The 20,038-nt window shown below is 37.6% G+C and overlaps 1 pseudogene; it reads right to left on the bottom strand.

The window, feature by feature from the left end:
• Nucleotides 1–2,752: 2,752 nt before the first annotated feature.
• LOC106409997 lies at nucleotides 2,753–3,718 on the bottom strand (annotated as a pseudogene).
• Nucleotides 3,719–20,038: the final 16,320 nt, after the last annotated feature.

The raw sequence follows: 20,038 nt of genomic DNA, 5'->3' as shown, positions 1-20,038 counted from the left end.
ACATTCACATCTCAAACCTTGTCATGTCACAATGTGGGTATTAATAGCATCGTAGTATAGAGTTTTTAACAATTGTGCTATTGTATACCAATACTGACTTTTCTAATAGTGTTTATAAAATTTAAACGCTATGTTTGTTATTGCGGGAAAATAAAAAAATTTAGCCGCGTTAATTTGCAAAGTGTAAACGCTTTACCATTGCAGATCAAAAATTCAGCGCTATTGTAAATAGACACAACACATAATTCATTTTTCCACCAGATACTTAGTGAAAAAACAAGTGTCTAATCTTTTTCATTTTCCCTCTCATCCTCGTTTTTCACTTCCCTCTCATTCCATTTCGTTTCTCAACCCTCCAAAAAAACCTAAACCCAAGCTAAACCCAAAATCTTAGACCCTAAACTTAAAACACAACCCTAAAACTCAAGCATTTTCTTATTCTAAGTATAAATCTTAAGTTTAAATATATTCAAGTTTTAACCTTTTAAAATTTTAATTTCAAACATTAATCTAAGCCTCAAACCCTAAATTATATACTTATATATATCATACCCTAAATTAATCACATCCCCTATACTCTAACTAAAATTCTTAAAATTCTATATATATATATATATATATATATATATATAATTTAGGGATATATAATTTTAACAAAATGACTTGCTAGACTTATTTTTAACCCCTAATCCCTAAATATACTCTAACCCCTAAACCCTAAACATAATCCTAAAATCTAAGTTTTAAACTTTTAAACTTTATATAAAAATAAAGTTCGATATAAATATAGTAATGCAACCCGAATCCATATATACTCTAACCCCTAAACCCTAAACATAATCCTAAGATCTAAATTTTAAACTTTTAAACTTTATATAAAAATAAAGTTCGATATAAATATACTAATGCAACCCGAATCAATCTAATACCCTAAATCTAATACTCTAAACCCTAAGATTCAAACTTAGATGATATTCTAAATACTAAATAAAATCTCTAAATAATTTTTTTTCCAGATTTTAAAGCCAAAATTCAAACTTAAACTTTAAATCTATGTATATTTCAAAACTAAAATTATACAAACTCTAAATCTACTAAATGCCAAACGTAAATTCTCATTATATATATCATACCCCAAATCAACTATACACTTTTATATACCATACCCTAAATTAATCACATCCCCTAAACTCTAACTAAAAGTCTTCAAATTATAAATTTTTATTAGTTTAAATTTTTTAATTTTAATTCAAATCTCAATTCTAATACTCTAACCCTAAACTCTAAATGTATACCATAGCACAAATCATATACCGTAAATCATATTACATATACTCTAAACTCATATTTTTAAACTCTAAATTTTAAATACAAAATAAATATAACAATAATAAGAATCTAATTTAATTTTATATAAATAAATTTAGTTAAACAATAATTTTTAAAAAAATTATTAAAAAATAGTTTTGGATTGGTTAATTTTTGACCTTTTGATTGTTTTTAATCCAATGGTTACAAATCAATCTTAGTCAATCCTCTCACTTTCTCCTTATTGGTCAATCTATCAAAAACCAGGATTACAATTTGTGGCCATTGATTATTTTTGATCATGTGCCCTAAGATCAATCTACTCCATCTCTCTCTCTCACGATTCAGTCTTCTCCATCTATCCTTTGAATCGTTAAACCTAAAATCACAAAGTCTTCAGCCTCTTACGATTCAACCTGTCTGGATACAAACCTCTCTCTCTATCTCTATCTTTCTCAATCGGCCATGACGAAAGCTTCGTTGACAACGTTTGACTCGAGTCAGATTCGATCCAAAAACAGAGATGGCGAGTGACAAACAGAGATGGCGGAGCAGCGCCGGTGGCAAGGCGGAAGACGGCTGTCCTTCATAAGTAGAGGGGGAAGTCTCATCCTCTCTTTGCCATGGACCTCTCCGTTCAAGCTCTCTCTCTCTCTCTCTCTCTCTCTCTCTCTCTCTCTCTCTCTCTCTCTCTCTCTCTCTCTCTCTGATTTTGTTTTGATTTTGGTACATGAAGTGGGTCGTGAGCAGAGTTGGTTTGAATGTTTTGTCTCCGAAGTTTAATAATTTATACGAGTGATTAGGATGTGTTTTTGGATTTGGAAAAAGATTTCAACTTTGATTAAGAAAAGCTATGTGAGTTTCTTGCTTTGCTCCTAGCTTTCATTGCAATCTGATGCGTATGGTCTTCTTTTGTTTTGATATTTTCTGTCAGGTAATCTGAACAGGCTGCCAAGTCCCAAGTCGAGCTTCTTCAGACCTTGACTAATGCTAATGCTTAACTTTCGAGAAAGAGTGGTACAAAATTTAGCTGTGACATCTCAAGCCATGGAAGAAAGCTAGTCGGAGATGGCAGAGGTGGCAGAGAAAGCTGGCGGCGGCGGCGGCGGTGGCGGTTGTGGTGTAGGTGAACCCGAACAAGAAAAGAAGAAGAGAAGAAAGAGAAGTAGAGATGTAGGTTTTGGTTTATTAGGTTTTGTTTAAATTTTTTTGGTTATTAAATTTTTGGTTTATTTAGGTTTGGTTAATTAGGTTTTGGTTTATTTTTTTTGGTTTGATGTATAAACTGATTTTGTTTGTAAACAAATTTTAATTAATGAATAATTTAACCTTTAAATTTAATTAATTCTCTATTTAATTATATTTGGTTGATTAAATTTTTAATTATTGTTTTAATCATTTAATTTTTTTTGTTTTTATAATATGATTAATTGCTTTTACTACAAAAATTTGGATTAAATATTACATTTAAAAAACAAAATCAATTCATTATTATAAATATTAACAATTGCATAGGAATTAATGCTATTGTTGTTTATTTAACTATAACATACGACAGATCCGCTATCAAAAGTGTTGGACCTATTATAACGGACGATGTCAGAGCGGACAAAGAAGCGCTATTATACATGACTCATAGCGTTTTTCGTCCGCTAGTCCTACCCTTATTTCCTGTAGTGTGTAAAACCAAAAAAAAAATGATAGCTTACCAAGAAAAGAAATCTTGGATAGTAAAATCAAAATATATTCAGGTTGATGGGTCAGGTAAAAGAGTATATCAAGATTTTGGCTAGTCTATAAAACTTCTACGAAAAGATGAAAGAAAAATCAGTACATCGTTCTTCCCAACTCTAACTTCAAATTGATACCCTCTATCGAATCCGATCCTAGTTCCAAAACCCTTTACTCCTTTCCTCCAAATTTCTAGCCATCGCCGCCTCCGGGAAAAAAGAGCGTGTAACCAACGCGCCGCCAGAGTCTTCCTTATTCCAGTGCTTCCTCATGTGACCCCCAAGAGCCTGTCCCATCTCAAACTCCAGGCCACATATCGAACAACGATGATGCCACCCCGTCTTCTTGGTCTTCTTCTTCATGACGATTCACGACTGTTCTTCGCCGCTGCTATTGCTAACGGGTTTCCTGTGGCTTACGCGATGAACTCCCAGAGCTTGGAACGATGAGAACTCTTTCATACAAGTCTTGCATCTGAAAACACGACTCTCTGCGTCTCCTCCGCCGCATTCCCCAACTCTCGACAACAACATCAGACAATTCGTTGTCGTATCTTCCACCGTCCGGTCAAAACTCTCACTTCCTGCAACCATGGATGACAATTATCTTAAAACTTCTAGGGTTTTTGTGTGTTCTCTACTGTTGGAGTTTTTTTAGTTGGTGTGTGCTATAAAGTGAGTTGTGATGGTTTGTTAAATTTATGGTATTCAACGTACACGTTAGAGCCGAGAGGCTTACAATATTCTACGCTTCTGAGCCGTGATATACACTAAATCATCAACTTCTTGCTTAACAACCCATCCTTTTCGTGTCTGGTTTACGATTTCTTAGCAATGGTTTAGAAGTCGTAGAAACTCATAAACGTATTGCTTAACAGCCAATCCTCTTCCTATCTGTTTTAGGAGTCTTAGTTTCATTATTATTCGTAGGCCTGGGCAAAAAGCCCGAACCCGAAAACCCGAACCGGACCCGGTCCGATAAAACCGGTTCGGGTCGGGTTCAAATCCTGTGCAAAAACCGATCGGGGCTGGTTATTTGGTATATCGGGTGTCGGTTCGGGTTGGTTATAAACCGAAAATCCGATTGGTTACACCCGAGACCCGAGCTTACGAAACCCTAAGCCCTCTTTCCCCTTTTCGATACTCAGTTCATTTCGATCTCTCTCACAGATTCTCACCACCCGGAATCTCCGTAACCTTCCTAAAGCTTTGATCTCCCTAAATATTCTCACCAATTCGTTTCCTTACTCCGAAATTTTTTCAATCATCACATATTCTCATATCTCACTGAATCTCTTCGTCGATTTGAAACCGAAACCCTAATCGAAAGATCCATATATATGTATCTTCGACCTAGTCTTCTCCATATCAAAGCGCAAGTAATCAATCAAAGGTACTCAGACTTATTTTGAGTAATCTCGATGCTTGTCTCTTCATTTTTTTTAACTTTCGGATTTTAATTTTACAGTAGTGTCAATGCTTTTTTGTTATGAATAGTCTTGATTCTTCTGTATTCTTAGGATTCTCGATGCTTGTCTCTTCATTTTAGTAGTCTCGATTCTTCTCTATCCTTAGTACTGTCGATGCTCTTGTCTCTTGATGGCTTTGAGTGTTATATAATATTTAAGATGCATGTATTGTATTGTGTAGATTATATCATATCTGAAGTTTCTTGAATCAAGTAACTTGATGATTGATCCGTGATAGTTAGTCAACATTGTTTCAATCTTATATTGTCTTAGATAATTTCTCTTCATGCGGGTTTGATTTGTTTATGTTTTACTAGAGAGCTTGACTATTAGTTTAGTTGATACAACACTCGCTTGATGGGACTATTTGTCTTTATGTTTTTCTATATACAACACTCGTTTGATGTAACTAAAATGTAAATTTTTTTCTTCTTATCTTGCAGATGGTTTCCTCATCATCGAGACAAAGACAGACTGGTGATGAGACAACTGATGTTCAAGTGACTTACGATGGACAAGAGCACCAAAGTACTCAAAGTCGAGGGAAGTCCATTGATGCAAATGCAACAACTGGAGTATCTGCTCAGTCGGTGAAGGTGAAGAAAGCTGTTGTGCCAAGGTCTGGTGTGTGGAGCCATTACACCCGAACCAAGGACACTCGTGACAAGTGCATTTGTCACTATTGTCAGAAGGTATTCTCTTGTGCTACCAAATCAGGAACATCAAACCTCCAGAAGCATTTGACCATCTGCAAAGAATACCAAACATGGTTAACCAGCCAAGGAAAGAATCAGACTCTGATTAATACAGAAGGCAATCTGAAGTCATCAAAGGTCCCAGAGCCGGTTTTTAGAGAAGCCTCTAACAAGCTGATTGTCTTAGCCGAATTGCCTCTTTCTTTTGTTGAAAGTACGGCTTGGAAACATTTCTGCAGAAAGGTATAACCGTAGAACCTCTTACCCTTTTAAGCTTCTCTAATATAAGTGTAACTTAATATAAGTCTAACTTTTCCAACTTTTCTCTTGCAAGGTTAACCTTTACAAGCCACACTCTAGGAGGACTGCGACTCGAGACATTGTTGAGATGTTCGTGCAAAAGAAGGCAGCTTTGAAGAACCTGCTTCGCACAACCAAACAAAGAGTGTCATTAACAACTGACATTTGGGTTTCTCAAGTCACAGGTAATGCTACTCTACTTGTTTAATTTTCTGTACATTTCAAACGCTTATTCTAACATGTTTTCTTGTTCCATGGTTAACAGGTGCTAGTTACATGGTGATAACTGCCCACTTCATTGACGCTTCATGGCAGCTGAAGAAGCTCATTATTGGCTTCAAGTACGTGATGGACCACAAAGGTCAGACCATAGCTACTGTCCTCTTGGAATGTTTAGCTGACTGGGGGATTGAGAAGGTATTCTGCATCACGGTAGATAATGCGACTGCTAATACTTATGCCATTAGAAAATTCCATAGGGATTTTAGTGAGGTTGCCCCTGATGCATTCGTTTTAGATGGTAATTTCTTGCACATGAGGTGCTCTGCTCATATAATCAACTTGATTGCTAAGGATGGTTTGGCTGAGGTGGGGGATAATGTCTTAGCGATTAGGAATGCTATCCAGTATGTGCGGTCTTCTACACCTAGGCTGAATGCATTTGACCTTAGAGTTACTAGTGGGAGAATGAGTCGTGGTAGCTTGCCTCTAGATGTAAAGACTAGGTGGAATTCTACATTTCTTATGCTGTCTAGGGCTCTTCAGTTCCGTGTAGCGTTTGAAAAGATGGAAGCAGAAGACCGGCTATATAATGACTATTTCCTGGATACGGAAAATGGTGTTAAGAGGTGTGGACCACCTGGTTATGGAGACTGGAGTGCTGTTGACAAGCTGAAGAGATTTCTGGTCATCTTCTACAACAGCACCTTGGTGATCTCTTCGTCATCAAAGGTGAACTCCTACAAGTGCTATGGTGAGATTGTGACGATTGAGAGGAACCTGACTGCACTAGCTAACAGTTTTGATCCTGAGCTGAAGGTGAAAGCAACTGATATGCTTCAGAAGTTTCTGAAGTACTGGGATGGCATGAAGAGTGTCAACAGGATGCTGATATTGGCGACTGTGTTTGATCCTAGGAAGAAGATGCAGTTTGCCAAACTTTTCTTTGAGAAACTCTATGGGAAGAACAGCTTGGAGTCTAAAGAAATGCTAGACTCTGTTGGTGATCTTCTCAAGTCCATGTTCCGGGAGTATAACAACCGTTTCAGAGGGTCTACTGGACAGTCTTCTCAGTCGAGTCAAGCTGAGACTTCTCTGCCTAGTCAAGATTCTCAAGAACAAGGCGTGGATAGAATGGAGCTCGTGGTTGAAGATTATGGGTATGAGAGGATGGATTGTGTGTACAAGGAGCTGGTTGCTGAGAAGGGAGATGATACAAGAGATGAGCTAGAGGTGTACTTGAAGGATCCAGTTGAAACTCCAAAGCTGTTGCTTGGTGTTGAGTTCGACATTCTTTCGTGGTGGAAGGTCCACAAGCTGAAGTATCCTGTTCTTGCAGAGATGGCTCGAGATCTACTCGCCATGCAGGTTTCCTCTGTTGCTTCAGAAAGTGCTTTTAGCACAAGTGGCAGGATCTTGGAGCCTTATCGGAGCTGCTTAACTCATTATATGATTGAAGTGCTCATGTGTTCTGAGCAGTGGATGCACGCTGATATCAAGGCAGCTGAACAAGTCCCTACAAACGAACAGATGCTTGCTGATGTGGAACTGCTTGACCTGCTTGAGAAAGGTTTGTGTTCCTTTTCACTTTAGGTTATTTTATCATGTACTGTAATGAATGTTTAACTTCGTCTCATTTGGTTTGTGTTGCAGAGTTTGAAGCGCAAAGTCTTGATGATTGATGGTTGGAGCGTGCAGGTTGGAGTTTGCACTTTCAAGTTTTAAGAATTTTTTTTCTATTCATAATGTCTCTCATATCTTGAGCGTTTGGTTTTCTTTATCACTTTTTCTGCTTCCTTTTGTTTACGAGAATGAGTTATCTGCTTCCTTTTGTTTACGAGAATCAAAGTGTTATTTGTTTGGTTTTCTTCATATCAATAATATTGGTGACTTTTGTTTCATTCAAGTTGATCTTCTGTTTAATGGTATGAATCCTTCTTTCAAATGTTATGTTTTGTTTTAAATTGGTTACAAATTAGTATAAATTGAGGACCGAAGAACCGATAGTACGATTTAAAACCGAACCCGAAAGTATACCGGGTTTCACCGGTTTCTTGCTAGCTTACTCACCCCGAACCGAACCCGCAACACCCCGAACCGATCCCGAACCGAACATTTTAATAATCCGAATGGAGCTGTTTTCTTGGTATACAAAAACCCGAAACCCGAATGGACTTAACCGAAACCCGAATGGGACCCCGGTTGCCCAGGCCTAATTATTCGTATTAGTAGACAATAAAAGTCAAATTTTAGCTGCTCTCCTTCGAAACTCATCAACTCATGCAGCCGATATGAATGTCTCGTAATTTATGAGTTATTTTTGGGTTCACCAGCCAATAGGATTTCATTAATTCAAATTCGATATCTTTTTTAAAAAGAAACAAAATATTATCAGGTTATATTATGTTTTTAAAATAAAAAAAATAAAAAAAATAGCAACTACTAAAAAAAGAATTAAAATTTTTTTTTTAAGGTCGTTAGCAAAACATTAAACCCTAAATCCTAACCCCTAAACCCTTGGGTAAACCCTAAACCCGTAGGTAAACTCTAAACCCTTGGGTAAACCCTAAACCCTTGGATAAATCCTAAACTCTAAATAAAAACACTAAACCCTAAAACTCTAAACCCTAAATCCTAAACCCTAAACCCTTGAATGTTTTAGTGTTTAGTGATTTTGATTTAGAGTTTAAGATTTATCCTATAGTTTAAGATTTATCATAGAGTTTAGGGTTTACCCAAGAGTTTAGGGTTTAAGATTTAGGGTTTAGGGATTAGGATTTAGGGTTTTAATGTTTTGCTGACGACATTAAAAATATTTTTTTTGTAATTACTATTATTTTTTATTTATTTCTTTTTACCTTTTAATTTTAAAAAGATAATATAATTTGACAATATTTTGTTTCCTTTTTTAAAAGATATAGAATATGAAATAACACAATCCTATTGATTGGTGAACCTAGAGGTTCACCCTAAGGGGTGAACCCAAGAATAAGTCGTAATTTATTTGTCCCAAAGTTTCTGTCCCATTAGTAAACATTTATAAGGAAACTTTGTCTTTAAACCACAATAAACTTTTTGAGAAGCTTTCTAACGTCGCCACGTCAGCGTCTTATTCTAAAAGCTTTGTGAGGCCGCCACGTGTCAAAGGTAATGTGAATGCATTTAAGACAAATGCTTCTCTTTTAATATAAAGGAATGGTAAATTGAATCATCCTTTAACTATATACTAGAATAAGACTTGCGCCTTGCGCAGGATGAATTTATTTGTATATATTTCGATAGTTTCTTTTATATATTTGATCATTTTATTTATATATATAAAATATTTTTTATTGTTATTATATAATTTCTTTCCGATGGATCAGATCAATTTTTATTAAAAATAATGGGACAAAACTATAATTAATACATCATGGGTTGATCGGATTGGACATTAAACAAATTATAACATAAAAACTTTATTTTTCCATCGAACACATTCTTGAAAAAAGTGAACAGTATTGTTTTCACAGTTGAATTATTTCGACTTTTATCTTCCATATGGTTTTGAAAGCTTTCAAATCAACCATTGAATTGATACATGTCATTTTAATGTTTTTAGTCGTATACTTAAGGAAAACTTACCTTTTTGTAATTTAAAGTCGTTTTAAAAAATTCAAAATATAACATATACGAAAAGATCTAACATATAAGAAAAATATAACATATAAGGTGTCCTCATTTTTGTATTTTAAAGTCGTTTTTAAAAAAAATATATAACATATAATGTTTCCTCATTTTTATAAGGGAGAATTGCCAAGTGTGACTCAAAACTTGGAGTCAAACCCAAAACAATACCCCAACTTGGGTCAAAGGCAAAAGTAACCTAAAAGGCTATTGAAATTACAACTATCCCCTTGTGACCAAACAAAAAAACGGAATTTTTTTTACGTTTCTACCCCTCGCAAGTCGTCTGTTTAGACGACTTGAAAATAAGTCGTCCAGACGACTTAACTGAAAGTCGTCTGGACAGTTAGTCTTAAACATAATTTAAAATTTTTGTAAAAAATATTTTGATAAGTGAAAAATGGGAATTATGTAATTAACATATGTCTTAGGAGGTATAAATTAAGATATAACAAATTTCAATTGTTTTCAGCATAGATGAGTGAAAGTAGTGAGTCATGATATTCTTTAGTTTATGTTTCATCAACATATGTTGTAGTATTGTATGTGTTCTTAGGGTTAGATTTTGGAAAGCATTAAAACCGTTTTTGAAAATTTTTAAAATTACTTATGCGTGTTCATTTCTGTGTATAGTAAACACTATTTAAGTATAATTTGATTTTATAACGTGGTTAGTTAGTTAATCTAGTCATTTTAGTTTAGGGGTTCATTTTAGGGTCTAGGACGACTTAATATTTTGTCGTCTGAAAACAGACGACTAAATATTAAGTCGTCTGTTGTACATTATCAGCCAGAATAAGTCGTCTAAACCGGACCAAACCTTAAAGTTTACCAATGTACTTTTAAAGCTAACCGGATTATTTACCCAATATATAAGGTGATTTTTTTTTTTTGTTTCATTTTTCGCGAAATTCAGAAACCCTAACAGTTCTCTCTCAAAGGCGATTTCGAATTCCCACGATTTCCGAACAAACCATCGTTCTCAACGTCGGCTATCTATCTCACTTCATTCTCACCGTTGTCGCCGCAGCTTCTTCTAACCCTAGCGCCGCCGATTCCTCTAAACCCTAGCGCCGCCGATTCCTCTAAACCCTAGCGCCGCCGCTTCCACTATTTCCGAACAAACCGTCGCCCTCGCCACCGTGGTCACCAACGTTCTCACCGCCGCTTCCTCTAAACACTAGCGCCGCCGCTTCTTCTAAACCCTAGCGCCGCCGCTTCTTCTCTGTAAACCTTAGCGCCGTTTCTCTGTAAACCCTAACGCCGCTAAGTCATCAATCTCGAGGAAAAGATGAACATAAAACGTTGTCTCTATCAATTTACTTATTCTCACCGTTTCACGTTTATTTTTTCAGATCTATAACCGCAATGACGAGTACTCCAACTCGTTCTGCGACTAATCAGGTCCGCTTTGTACTGGAAGACTTGTAAGTAATTTAAGTCGTCTGGAAAGTCTTCCAACTGGACGACTTAGTAGATGACTTAAATATAAGTCGTCCATTTGGAAGACTTTCCAGATGACTTAATTATAAGTCGTCTGGACTTATATTGTTGTCTTTGATTATTTTGCAGACAAAAAGGATGGATATTCCAGAACTCCCCCGTAGGTTATACACATCAGGGGAAGAGCCAGAAGCCCACAATAGCATTTCGTATCATACGGATAACAGCAAGTTGCATACTGCTCTTAGGGAAGCTCTTACTGATGACGAATTTGAAGAGCTCAAGGAGTCGAGTTTGGGAGTTTTCATCAAGTTCAAGGAGCAGGGATTTGGTTGGGCTTCAAGGCTGGTTCACTACATGCTCAGTTTCAAGCTGGACATTAAGAAGAAGTATGAGATGTGGTCTCTCGTTGGTCCAGAACCTTTGAGGTTTTCACTGTTAGAGTTTGAAAACCTCACTGGTCTAAACTGCGAGTACATCGAGGACCTTGAGACACCAAAATGTGACGTTACCCAAGAGATGGTTTCTTTCTGGGGGATGCTGGGAGTTCATCTGGAAGCTGGGCCAACTACTGATCAGATAATAGCAGCACTGAAGAGATGCGGGGATTGGTCCAGGGAAGATCGCAAGCGGCTCGCGTACCTCTCCATCTTCACTGGATTCATTGAAGGGAGAAAGTTTTCAACCGCTACACGATCTACTCTGGCAAGGCTAGTGATGGATTTAGAACGGTTTGAGAATTATCCATGGGGGAGAGTCGCGTTTAAGGTGCTGATGGACTCTTTGTGGAACAAAGAAATTGCTGGCTGTTACACCGTGGATGGGTTTATACAAGTTCTTCAGGTCTGGACGTACACAGCTATGCCGGAATTGGGTGCTAGTATTGGTGGTCCCAGAGCAGACAGTCCGTCTCCACCGATACTGGCTTACGAGGGCAGCAGAGGCCGCAGATCAATGAAAGCTGCTATCTTGAGTCAGGTATTTACTTCAATCCAAAAGACTGCGCAGACGACTTATAATAAGTCGTCTGGAAGGTCGTCCAGCTGGACGACTTATCGGACGACTTAATTAAGTCGTCTGGAAAGTCTTCCCAGCTGGACGACTTATCGGACGACTTAATTAAGTCGTCTGGAAAGTCTTCCCAGCTGGACGACTTATCGGACGACTTAATTAAGTCGTCTGGAAAGTCTTCCAGCTGGACGACTTATTAGACGACTTATTATAAGTCGTCTGTTTGTAGACGACTTATAATTAAGTCGTCTATTTAGTATTTTTTTTCAAATATCTAACTCGATTCTTCTATTTACTGCAGACCCGCGTGATCAACTTTGTTGAGAAGGACATTAGTGAAATGTGGCCAAAATGGGACTCTGATGTTGAGGACCTGCCCGCGGAGAACATCATTAAAGTCATGTATGAGCGGAGACCGTGGAAGTGGACCATGGATTGCTGGGAAGTCACTGGTACTAAGGTCAATACAAAACCTAAGGTTGTGACTCCATCGAAGAAAGCCAAAGAGATGGTTGTGTTGGAGGAGGAGGAGGAGGAGGAGGAAGACAATCCAAGACCTCGGAAGAAAGCTCGTAAAGAGGCTCCTAAAGTGGCTAGTGAAGAGGCTAGAGAAGAGGCTAGAGGGGTGACCAGAGAGGATTTGGAAATTATGTTCAAGGGCGTAGCTGACTGCATGAAAGAAGGGTTTAATAAGTGCATGAGGGAGTTTAGGAAGTTGTCCGATAGATTGGAAGCTGTGGAGAAGAAGGTTGGTGTCACCAATCAGGCTACCCCTCCACCTCTAACCAATCAGGCTACCCCTCAAGATAAACAGCCTACCCCTCTTGCCAAAGAAACCGGGGGTAGTAACAAACAGGCTACCCCTCATGCCAATGAAACCGTGGTTAGTAACCAGCCTCCTCCTCATCAAACCAAACAGCAGCCTCCTCCTCCTCAAAAGAAACAGCCTCCTCCTCCTCCTCAAAAGAAACAGCCTCCTCCTCAAAAGAAACAGCCTCCTCAAATCAAAGAGGTTAGTATCAAATCCAGGGTTAACTAGTTGTCCAGACGACTGTAAAAGTTGTCTGGACGACTAGTTGACCCTGGACGACTTAAACGTAAGTTGTCTGGACGACTAGTTGACCACGGAAGACTTAATTTTAAGTCGTCCAGGGTCAACTAGTCGTCCAGACGATTTATATTTAAGTCGTCCAGGGTCAACTAGTCGTCCAGACAACTTTTATTTAAGTCGTCCAGGGTTAACTTGTGTGCAACTTTTATTGCAGAGATGGTTGCCGGAGGATACAGCAACCGAGGCGAACTCGGTATATAAGATCTTGCCGGAGGATAAAGCAGATGGTGTCACCTCCAAAGAGATTGTTGCTGTCACTTCCACCGATCACCAACCGAGCCTCGCTTCCACCGATCAACAACCGAGCCTCGCTTCCACCGATCAACAACCGAGCCTCGCTTCCACCGAGCCAAGCGATCCAGTTTCAGAACCGAGCCTGGTTGTATTGGACAAGCGTGCAAAGAGTAAACGAGCGAAGAAACCTGCTCCCACTGTGAGATCTCCTTATACGGCAGAGAAAAAAAAAGATAAAGTGGCAGCCTATAATCCATTTCCGCCAGTAAACAAAGATAAGTTGAAGGAACTCGCTGATTGGTTGAAAACTGATCCGTAAGTGATTGCTTTACCCATAATAGCTTGATTTAGTCGTCCAAAACTGATTGCTTTTTTGTTTGCAGTCATTATTCAACTAAGACCGAGGACAAACCACGTACATCACCAACAAGGTGGTACCACTTCCTCCGGACAGCCAGAGAATGGCTGGAAGACTGCGTAAGTCTTCTGCACACGATTTAAGTCGTCTACAAAGTCGTCCAAGTAGACTACTTTCCAGACGACTTAAAGATAAATCGACCACGTAGACGACTTATATTTAAGTCGTCTGGTAACTTCTAACTTGTTATATTTAATATGCAGCATATAGATGCTTGGATTAATGTGCTAAGGCAGAGGTATCAGGAGAACCCACAAGCTTTCAGGAGCGAGCGAATGTGCTTCCTGGATCACAACTTTTCCCAGTCTTGGAGAGAGCAGTATCAGCTCTTCAAAACATCGGAACCTGATCACAAAGGTTTAGGAAGAGTTCTACCTGGTGGGGCGTCGAATTTTTATGACGGATCAATACCTTCATTTTGCCAATCAAACAAGAAGTGGGGGGAGGACATTGATGATATCTATGCGCCAGTGAACTTGAACGACAAGCATTGGGTTGCTATTTGGATATCGATCCCTAAGAGGCACATAGTCGTCTGGGACAGCATACCTTCATCTAGTGTACCAGACGCATGGGATGCGATAATGGAGCCTTTTCTCCAGATGGTCCCTTATCTGCTTGTTGAGTGCGCAGCCACCGACGAAATACGGGTCAAATACGGGTTGGAGCCATACACATATGAGAGACCGCTGAAAGGTGTACCCACGGCCAACAATGGTGATTGTGGCGTGTACGCTGTAAAGTACATTGAATGTCATGCTCTTGGGGTCTCCTTTGACCCTAAAGACTTTGCTAGGTGCAACGCGAAGAAAATGAGGGATAATATGGCGGTGGATATATGGAAGGAGCTTGTTGATCAGCATTTGAAAGAAAATGTGGATGGTGATAAGTTCGTGGGCATGTATGATTAGATTTGTGTTTGTATTTGAACTTGTCTTTGTATTTGAACATGATTTTTTAACGAGCGAAGTATTTGTATTTCAGCTTGTCTTTGTATAGATTTGTAAATATATAAGTTGTCTGGAAGAAATAAGTCGTCTGGAAGGTTTTCCAACTTGACGACTTACAAATAAGTCGTCTAGAAGGTTTGGACGACTTATTATAAGTCGTCTGGAAGGTTTTCCAACTGGACGACTTACAAATAAGTCGTCTAGAAGGTTTGGACGACTTATTATAAGTCGTCTGGAAGGTTTTCCAACTGGACGACTTACACTGGACTTCTAAAAATAAAATACACTGGACGACTTACACTGGACTTCTAAAAATAAAATACACTGGACGACTTAGTAGAAGGTAGTCTAAAAATAAAATACAATTGAAGGGATAGTAGAAGGTAGTCTAAAAATAAAATACACTTGAAGGGATAGTAGAAGGTAGTCTAAAAATAAAATACACTTGAAGGGATAGTAGAAGGTCGTCTAAAAATAAAATACACTGGACGACTTAGTAGAAGGTCGTCTAAAAATAAAATACACTGGACGACTAAAAATTTAGTCGTCTGGACGGGTAATCAAGACTGGACGACTTAAATTTAGGTCGTCTGGACAACTAGTCAACTGGTTGTGTACATTGTGGTTTCGTATGGCCAGTTTCCTTGCAGTTTGAGCATCTCCGTGCCCTGTGTTTCTTCCTGGGTTTGTGTCCTCTCATCCTAGATAGCTCCAACCAAGATTGCCATCTTGATTTCTTCGGTCTCCCCCGACCACGCTTTAGTTCTGGAGGAAAGCATTCTCGTTCCTCAATATGTTGTGACACGATAGGATATATATTCTCTGAGTATCCTGCATACAGATAATTCTTTGAGTACAGTGGACATACAAGTGTGGAGATATGCAAACCAGCATGTATTCCAGCAGCTATAGCATGAGAGCAAGGTATTTTCTCCACTCCATAGACACCACAATCACACTTTGCATGTTCCAAATCAACCACACAGTCCATTTTGCCACCTTTGACAAAGAAATGCCATCCATCAATTGGTTCGACCGTCATCGTATCCGCTATCTCTTCTCGAACAGCAAGCAAGTATTCAACACCCCCGCTATGTTCAGTTGTGAGACTCAAAGCATCTTGTCTCCTTTTCCAATACCATTTTCCTAACTTCTGCCTTATGAACTCCAGCAGGAACGTAATCGGAAATCCTCTTGCTCGCTTCAGTGCGGAATTAATAGATTCAGCAATGTTGCTTGTTTTTATGTTGAACCTGTTCCCCTTACAATAAACCCTTGACCATAGCCTGACGTCGGCTTTCTCCAAATACGTTGCAAGTTCCGGGTTTGCACTCCGTATCTCAGCCATGTACCGGTCAAAATCGTAAACCGTGTGAGCATAAGCAGCCCCTTTCACCAAGTACATGAGATGTTTCCCTTTAAACTTTTTGACAATGTTATCTTGAAGGTGATAATAACATATTCCTCGGGTTGCCCAAGGAAACACCTTATCACACGCACTTTTAATGGCCTTGTGCCGGTCGGAGACTATCACCAGAGGCTTGTCATGAGATATACAACTAGCCAATTTTGTGAAAAACCATTCCCAAGAAGGTATATCTTCCTCATCCACGATCCCAAAAGCCAATGGGAATATCTGAAAATTGCCATCTTGTGCGGCTGCAACTAACATAGTTCCTCCATACTTTCCACTTAGGTGAGTTCCATCCACCACAATGACCCTTCTCTGATACTTAAAACCTTTGATAGAAGCTCCAAAAGAGAGAAATAGATACTTAAATCTTTTCATAGAATCAAGTTCTATCGCCGTGATAGAATCAGGATTTGCAATGGAGATTTGCTCGAGATATGATGCCAGACGCGAATACCCTTCTTCTGCTGATCCTCTCACCAATCTTTGTGCATATAACAGTGCTCTGTATGAAGTGGTGTAATCAAGCGCCATGCCAAACATGTTCCTCATTGCATCAGTGATATGCTGCGGAGTTATCCCATCAATGATTCCAACACGATCAATGAAAAGACTACCTACATACTTCGGAGTACAGTGTCTCCGCTGAGCGATTCGGTCTCCCGCTGAGCATAAATGTTTTTCCACATACTTTGTTACCCAAAACGTGTTTGTCCCATGTTTGACACTCGCTCTGACCTTCCATCCACAATAGCTAACCCGACATGTTGCCACAACGAGAGTTTTCGTTGATTTGTATAATCTGAAAGAAAACTTACCCCTCACTGCTGCCAACCGCAGCTCTGAAAGCAGTGCACCCTTGCTAACAAAACTCTGGTTGACATAGATACTGGTACCATTCGATTTTCCTCCTTCAATAGCATTTGTCTTAGCATATGTCTTTTGGATTTCTTCAAAACAAATATTATCATCATCTTCCTCGTCCTCATCTGGAACCTTTCCATAAAGACTGTAATCCCCACCATTCTGATCCGTTTCACCAACAATAGAATTATCAGCATCCTCCTCCCCATTTTCCTCCTCCCCATCTTGATTTTCATCTTCAACAAACTCATTATCACCAACATCTTCAAAACATTCATCAGCTTCATCATCATCACCAACATCTTCTTCCCATTCACCAGCTTCATCATCATCACCAACATCTTCTTCCCATTCACCAGCTTCATCATTATCACCAACATCTTTTTCCCATTCACCAGCTTCATCAATATCCCTTTTCTCTGAAACCGTTTCGACCTTGCTGCGGCTTGATACACAAAGACATACTCTATGGGTTTTGAGTATCTCCAGCAAGTTTCGAACTTGTCTATCACTTGTAACATGAATGGGAAGACTGCCTGGAGCCATCATCATTTCTGCTGGTAATGAGTAGCTAATCTCCACACTCACTGTTCTCATGTCCAGGTTATAATCTTCTTGAGCCATTGCAACAAGTTCAGCATGTGTTGAATCTTCATTCAATAAAAACAATCTTGCTCCTTTGAGATCATCAACCACAAAATCCCAACGGAAATCTCTCAACAACCATTCTCCATACACTGCATGTAACTGAAAAATCATCTGCAAATATTCAAAATAAAACACATTAGTAAACATAGAGAAAATGAAGAAGTTCAATAAACATTGCCGCAGACGACTTAGCATTAAGTCGTCCAGAAGACTTAAAGGTAAGTCGTCTAAAGAGGTCACTTTTGCAATTGAAAATTAAAAGGGACGACTTAATTCTAAGTCGTCCGGCTTTGTTTGTTAAAAAAAAAACTTCAGACGACTTATATATAAGTCGTCTACGAGAAACGGGCTAGTTTTGCATTTGACCGAATCGTGTCAGATCTTTGACTATTTCTGGACGACTTATAATTCAGTCGTCTCTGGGAAAGTTAAAATTTCAATATTTTATGAAAACTTGACGACTTACGTGTAAGTCGTCCTAGGTTAGTTTTGTAATTGAAAAATAAAACTTGAAATTTAACTTTCTCCAGACGACTTAGATGAAAGTCGTCCAGCTAAACGACTTAATTTAAGGTCGTCCGGGATAAGCAAGGTTTGACCAGAAAATTGGGAAAAATTCTGGACGACTTTGCTTTCCCCGGACGACTTTAAATTAAGTCTTCTGGAGGGACGACTTTATATTAAGTCGTCTGGTTAAAGTTAAATTATGAAGTTTTATTTTTCAATTACAAAACTAACCTAGGACGACTTACACGTAAGTCGTCAAGTTTTCATAAAATATTGAAATTTTAACTTTCCCAGAGACGACTGAATTATAAGTCGTCCAGAAATAGTCAAAGATCTGACACGATTCGGTCAAATGCAAAACTAGCCCGTTTCTCGTAGACGACGTATATATAAGTCGTCTGGAGTGTTTTTTTTTAACAAACAAAGCTGGACGACTTAATTTAAGTCGTCCGTTTGACCAGAAGACTCATCAGTAAGTCTTCTACATACAGATGACTTACTAGTAAGTCTTCTACGCGAACAGATCTTGAAAAAAATTCAAATTCGTACCTTAAACTAGGTGAGATGACTTCGTTTGCACACAGGGTCTTCTCCAACCACCCAGAACCTCAAACGAAAGCAACCGTAAGTCAAAACGAAAGAAATATGGCTCTGTCAACCATAGCCCATATTTTGAATCAAAAGCTTGAGTTTTTTGGATGAATATAGAGAGAAAGTGAAAGAAATGTTGTTTTTAGTTCATAACAATTGAAACAGAGAGAGTGTAAAGAGATTTACGTGCATTAAAGGGCATTAAAAGCTCCAAACAGTTCGTACAAGGTTGTTGCCACTATTCATTGCAGTGGCAATATTGTAAATACTTGAAGAAGATGAGGTTGAGACAGTAAAGAAGCCATTTTCGAAAAAAAAAAAAAATGTTAATGGCATTTTCGTAGATAAAATGCAGGTGTGGGGTTAAAATCTCAAAAAAAAAAGGAGTCAAAAGAAAAGGTTAGTTTTCTGTTTGACTCCAAGTTTTGAGTCACTTTTGCAAAAAGCCCTTTTTATAATTTAAAGTCATTTTAAAAAAATCAAATATAACATAAAAAAAAATCTAATTTTTTTATTATATGGTTAATGTGATTGTTTATTTTTTTTAATAATATAAAATTAAACAAAATGAAGAAGGATGCAAAAATTGTTATCAAATCTTTATTATTTATAATCATTAATTGTCATATATATGTAAATCATATTAGGTAATTTCGTAGCTTTTATTTAGGAAAAGAATACACACTTCTTATATTTTAGGTTAATATAATGTTCTCTAGTGTACATTAAACAAATTATGACATAAAAACCTTATCTTTTTCCTCGAACACATTCTTGAAAAAGTGAACAGTATTTTTTCACAGTTGAATTATTTTGACTTTTATCTTCCATATGGTTTTGAAAGCTTTCAAATCAACCATTGAATTGATACATGTCATTTTAATGTTTTTAGTCGTATACTTAAGAAAAACTTACCTTTTTGTAATTTAAAGTCGTTTTAAAAAATTCAAAATATAACATATACGAAAAGATCTAACATATAAGAAAAATATAACATATAAGGTGTCCTCATTTTTGTATTTTAAAGTCGTTTAAAAAATATATATAACATATAATGTTTCCTCATTTTTATAATTTAAAGTCATTTAAAAAAATCAAAATATAACATATAAGAAAAAATCTAATTTTTTTATTATATGGTTAATGTGATTGTTTATTTTTTTTAATAATATAAAATTAAACAAAATGAAGAAGGATGAAAAAATTGTTATCAAATCTTTATTATTTATAATCATTAATTGTCATATATATGTAAATCATATTAGGTAATTTTGTAGCTTTTATTTAGGGAAAGAATACACACTTCTTATATTTTAGGTTAATATAATGTTCTCTAGTGTACATTAAACAAATTATGACATAAAAACCTTATTTTTTCCTCGAACACATTCTTGAAAAAGTAAACAGTATTGTTTTCACAGTTAAATTATTTTGACTTTTATTTTACATATGTTTTTGAAAGC

The sequence above is a fragment of the Brassica napus genome, chromosome C7, assembly GCF_020379485.1.
Source record: "Brassica napus cultivar Da-Ae chromosome C7, Da-Ae, whole genome shotgun sequence".
Classification (NCBI taxonomy): Eukaryota; Viridiplantae; Streptophyta; class Magnoliopsida; order Brassicales; family Brassicaceae; genus Brassica; species Brassica napus.
The sequence above is the reverse complement of the archived record's forward strand: the minus strand, read 5'-3'. Positions and strand labels throughout refer to the sequence as shown.